Source organism: Periplaneta americana, chromosome 2 (assembly GCF_040183065.1).
Source record: "Periplaneta americana isolate PAMFEO1 chromosome 2, P.americana_PAMFEO1_priV1, whole genome shotgun sequence".
NCBI classification, from domain to species: domain Eukaryota; kingdom Metazoa; phylum Arthropoda; class Insecta; order Blattodea; family Blattidae; genus Periplaneta; species Periplaneta americana.
Window position 1 is genome coordinate 161609745 of NC_091118.1, and position 6000 is coordinate 161615744.

The following is a 6000-nucleotide window of genomic DNA, read 5'->3' on the forward strand; positions in this document are numbered from 1 at the left end:
ATGTTTCTTCTCTGTACGCCTCAATTAAAGTTCTGACTTGATCTTTGGTCCAACCGTAGGAATTCATAATCAAAATTTTCGACTTGCTCTCTTAAGGGGAGAGGATGGTATTTTTCAAAACTTTTTTCCTATTTGGTGTAAATTATTAATTTTTTGTATGTAGAGGCTCATAGCTGTGACAACTCAACCAAATAAAAATATTTTGAAAAAAAAAAAATTATTTGGGGGCCCAAATTTGAAAAAAAAATATACCCAACGCAGGATTGTACTAAAACCGATATATCTAAACCGTTTTTAAAGATAGATTCAAACAGTTTTTGCAATATATTTGCAAAAGTATGTTCTACAAACTGTTTGTAACAGAATTTTGATATTAGTCCTTACGTTTGTAAAATAAACAATTAAAATTTAATAACAATTTTCTGATTTCCTTTCTTGCAAACAAACGCACGTATTTTTAAAATGAAATCAATTAACAAAATTCTGTTACAGAGAAAAGTTTCCTAATAGTCTAAAGAATGTGTGTTCTAAATATCATGCATGCATCTTTAATAGTTCAGAAATTATATTAATTTTGTCTGGCAATGTAGCAAAAAAATGAAGTTACTGGAAACCAATAAAAGCAGGCGTGTGATTTAAAAATCCATAGCGCAGGAAGTTTAAAAATGACGTCTCAATATCCGATAAGGGCACAAATACCCACAAAATGTTATGCAATGTATTCCACACATATCAAAGGGTATTTTAAAGAAAAAACAATTTTTTGGAAATTTAATTTACCGGAAACAACTATAAAAGTGGGTGAGTGATTTAAAAATCCATAATGCAGGAAGTTTAAAAATGGCGATCCACACATATCACAGAGTATTTTAAAGTTTTTTATTTTGAAAATTTAGTAATTTTTCATCAAAAATACCATCCTCTCCCCTTAAAATAGTAGCTTCTGCAACCTTCCCGAGGTTGATCCACACTGTTGTTTTCTCGCTCCCAAGGTCCCAGAACAGTCTAGGTAACACTCATGATAAATAAGAAACTAACCATAAGTGGAAAACAACTAAAATTCTACATTAACAATATTAAATGTTGCAACAAAGCAATTAAACAAAAAGTTTAAAACGACTAAAGTTCTATATTTGATTATTCTATCCTTAGAAACTAAGAAATACATAAAAAAAAAAAAGATTTAGTTGGAGAACAACTATTTTGGTAACACTGAACCAGCACAGAAACACGCAGGAAAAATAGCAAGGAACCTACCCTCGAAATCCAGCAAGCTAGCCATCCACGGAACCACCAGAGTGCATTATTTCCGGTGAGTGACCATGCAGGCGACCCATCCGCACTGCCACCTTGGAATCCATCACAGAAACACGCACCGTCTGAACCGGGCTTAAGGAAAAGCATGGAGTTTGTGCACCTTGTATGGTTGCCTGGCAGTATCACAGCACATTCTACTTCTCACCAATGCTGATAAGTGGTGCCAATTGCTGCTGTCTGGTTGCATCAGGCAACATTGCAGTTGAAAGTCGTAGCTGATCTTTTTATGTGTGACATTCTTACACGACATCCCTTTATCAGTGAAATTTCAAGGCAGGTTTCGATATGAACTCAGTGACAATTCCGTTGCCATACCAGAATAAGAAACAGAAATGTACAGACCCAGAAACAAAATTCAAGTGGTCCAAATTTTGTTTCTGTGTCTGTACTAATATCTATCGATGTCTAGATTCAATTAAATATCAATTAGTATTATTTGTAATCAGTTTTAATAAACAAGTTTTCATTTTATACATCCATTTATATTTTACACGAATGAAGTGTCAAATTTAACATTTGAATTTGTCACAGATCTTCACAAAGTTCCTATTTATAATTATAAGACATAGTATAAAAATATTTATTGAAGTCAAGGACGCTGACTTAGTCAAATCTGATGAATTGTTGTTTCTTACGTCAGTTTACTTCGAAGCTCCTTGGATAAACATTCTTCCTAGAAATGCATTTGAAGCTGGTACCAGCATATCCTGTCCTACATAGCAAAAACTTACTAGTTTGGCACTTGGTTCCCATCACTTGCGAAAACTGCCAAACATCTACTAAGCTTACTAAATCTAGTTTATCGTAATTTAAATCACTAGACGTAAGTTCTAAGTAGAGTGCCATCAACATCCCATGAATGAATTATTACAAGAAACATAGGGCATTTCTCTTAAATACGGGACTGTCCATTAAAATCCGGGATTTATGGTCACCCTGACAGTAGTGAAACCAAAGAGTGAAGGAAGAACAGAGCAGATTAAAGAATGTAAGAAATAATACGAGGTTATGAGTCAGATTAACATCATTCACATTAAAATAAACTGCATGAGGCTACCTATTTTGAAAAAGCAAGCTTTGAAACATCTATCATCTGTTAGAAATCACTTTACTCAGTAGCTCAAACGAAAAATTAGGTATATAAACTTCGGTAAAGTTCAGTTGTATGTCTTTATAAGTCGTTGGGTCCACACCTGTGGAGTAATGGTCAGCGCGTCTGGCTGCGAAACCAGGTGGCCCAGGTTCGATTCCCGGTTGGGGCAAGTTACCTGGTTGAGGTTTTTTCCGGGGTTTTCCCTCAACCCAATAGGAGCAAATGCTGGGTAACTTTCGGTGCTGGACCCCGGACTCATTTCACCGGCATTAACACCTTCATATCATTCAGATGCTAAATAACCTAGATGTTGATACAGCGTCGTAAAATAACCCAATAAAATAAAAAATATATATATATAAGTCGATGGTTTAATTTGGGTCACTTGGGGAATACATGCCAAAACTAGGTACCGGTACTGAAATTGAGCAGGAAGCAATAATAAAGACTTAGCTATCCTCTTATCTAACTCACTGTAATTTTTTTAATGTGACTGTCAATTAAACATTAAAGAAAGAAACATTCAATTGGCATAATTATTGAGCGTGAAAAGTGATTTTATAGGCAGGATGTGAATGTACTGTAAATATATGTAGCCTACTTCTACAGCCAGAAATGTTAAGAAATAATTTCTAGTACCAGTATTATTAAACTGATATTGTTCTATTCTGCAGAATATAAGGAAGAAGAGAATATAAATTATTTTGATTAGCTAAACGCAATAGGTATATGTAATCATGCACTGCTGGGAATATGCTGATATCCGGAAATGTAGCAAGGAATGATAAATGATAAATAATTTAACAGGTATTGGGTACCGGTACTAAAAACATTTAGACATATAGTTATGTATACGCATACATAGTAAAATGTCTATTAATGAAACTTTTTAATATAAATTATCATATTATCAAGTTCTAATTGTAGCCTAATATAAAAAAAATAATAGTTAATAAATTTACTGAAGGAAACGAAAGAATAAATAATTGCAATTTAGGAAAGAAAAACTCCTAGAATTCCTGAATTAAATAATGTAAATGAATGGTGAATTGCTAAAAGGGCATCAGTACTAGTAATTAATTTGACTATTTTGAGTTTTTGTGGTAATTACAATCTATATTAATAAAGTATCATATAGTGTTGAAGTGGTATGATTCATGTGCTTGTGACAGGAGAATGAATATTATAAATTTTGTTAAAAAGTTAACAGTCATTGACTCATGGCTCTTTAACAAAATATAATTGACAAAACTGGTTGCAGCTTCTGCTCTTTCCTGCTTATTTTCTTCATTCTATACAAGAATGATGTATTGATCTAAATGAAGGGGGAGAGCAACGGTAAATTGTTCAATAGTTGAGCAGTTTGGACTTTTTTCATTGCTAATTGTCAAAATTATAACACAACGTTTCGAAGAGTGGATTCATCTTCAGGTGAAAACCTACTGTGGGGATCGTTACAAACAGCTAGCCTGTGTGACTGATGTATTTAGAGAAAATTACATTTCCATGGACATTGTTTACTGATGTTGAATTGTTAAGAAAATGAGTGAAGGTGAAAGTGGTAATGTTGCAGAGCAAATAGTTCACGTAAAAAAATATAAAGAGTAAAGGTAGTCCCTTGACATGTCATGAAGGCACTTGGGGGGTAGGGGGGGGGGGAGGCATGCTTTCTTAATCTCGACACTAGAAAGAGATTGTGTGGTCGGGACCACATTCCGACTGCCTTTCACCTCTGGAAAAGATCCGATCCATTCAGGAAGTTTGGCAACGAAAAAATTCCATCACCACCCAGGATCGAACCCCGGACCTTCCATTCGTAGCCATTTGCTCTACCAACAAATTTTGTTGTACTTTAAAGAATGGTGAAAAACCACTATAAAAGAACAACAGTTTCAGAAGAAAATAAGCATAAACCGAGAAAGAAAAGAGTAGGCGACTCTTTGGAATCAGTAATCTATACCATTGTGTTATAGCATTACAGGTTGCATAACTATCAATGGGATTTTGTCACACACATTCCTTATGAGTATTCACAGGGACCTGTGAATCCACCAAACAGATATACATATCCTTCAGTAAAGGTTCCCATAAAAAGTTAAAAAATTACGGATCTTACAAAACTTATGCCATATGTATCCAGTGATAATATACAATTTTATGAAACCATATCACAGTGGCCAGTGAACAATAATACACTGGTAGAAGGTAACTGACAGTCTGTAAGGTACTTACAAGTTAATTTTGTGCTGTTTTGAAGTTTTGATGTTACATAACAATGTTATTTGTCTTTATCGTAAAAACCGTGTGCTAATTAATTACTATATTTTTGTTGCAACCATAAAATATCATTAATTAATTTTATGAAACCTTTTTACAATGGCCAATGAACATTATATACTAACTGAAGCCGTTTGGAATTCTGTATGCACATGTTAATTGTGTGCTGTGTTGAAGGTTGGTGTTATATAGCAATGTTATTTATTTCGTCTGTATTGTAACAACCATGTGCTAATTAGTTATATTTTTGTTGCATCCGTAGAATAATTATTATTCATTTAAACAATTAAACTAAAGTTTCCTTCGAACCTTAATAATGTATTTTGTTAAAATGGCATAAGTCTAGAGCAGCCTAAAGAAAACACGAGAAATAAGAAAAATTAACAAATGAAATAAGGTAGCATTCAGTGGCGGTTCCTCGGGGAGGGAAGGGAGGAACGTCCTCCTCACATTTTTCTTCTCTTGAAAGTAAATACCAAATAAAATATGATGTGCCTTGAACTTCAAAGAAGATGCAATAATTTTTAAGTTCACAGCTATAAGAAAACCTCGGTTGATCGAGTTTTAAACGACATGCACTCATGTGCTGCTAGAAAACTGTGAGAAAGATGCGAGATGGTTTGTGGGAGGAAAGTCAATCCATTCCTCCTTTACTGGCGTTAGCACACATAGACAACAGCGCACTAGCGGCCAGAGAAAGAAGCAGAGTTTTAAAGCAAGTAAATGAATGGAGAGGGAGGAGATTCTCCTCTGAATCAGCGCATGGGCAGGAAATAGAAACCGACTGGTCATGCAGCAAGCAGACTATAACACATCTAGGAGGAGGCACAATAAAAACAGTTTTAACGCAATGCTATGAAAGACACCATATAAACTTTTTTTTTTTTAATTATAAATCAAAAATATTATTCATTACACTTTATATAGGCTACTATTCATGGCTTGAAACTTTCAAGGATATTTGAAAGTTAAAGTCGGGTTTATATAAAACAAAGAGTAAGTAGTTCTACATTAGTATCGCAGATCTTTTTGGCCCCTGAAATTCACTTCCATTCATTGTGTACTAGACAGGGCAACACCCAAGTTGTCAGTTTTGTACAAATATATTTGAAATTGAAAGTAGGTACTCCAAGCTACATTATTTTTAACATAAAAAATTGGCCACCAGCAACTTTGAACAATAATGATAATATGACTTTACAAGAACTGATATTCTTCAAAAGCATGTGTTACTGAACTTGTAAAGTGTACATGTGGCAACACAGACCACGTGGATGGGTGCAGTGTTCTCGCTTTCCTCAGATTATTTCCCA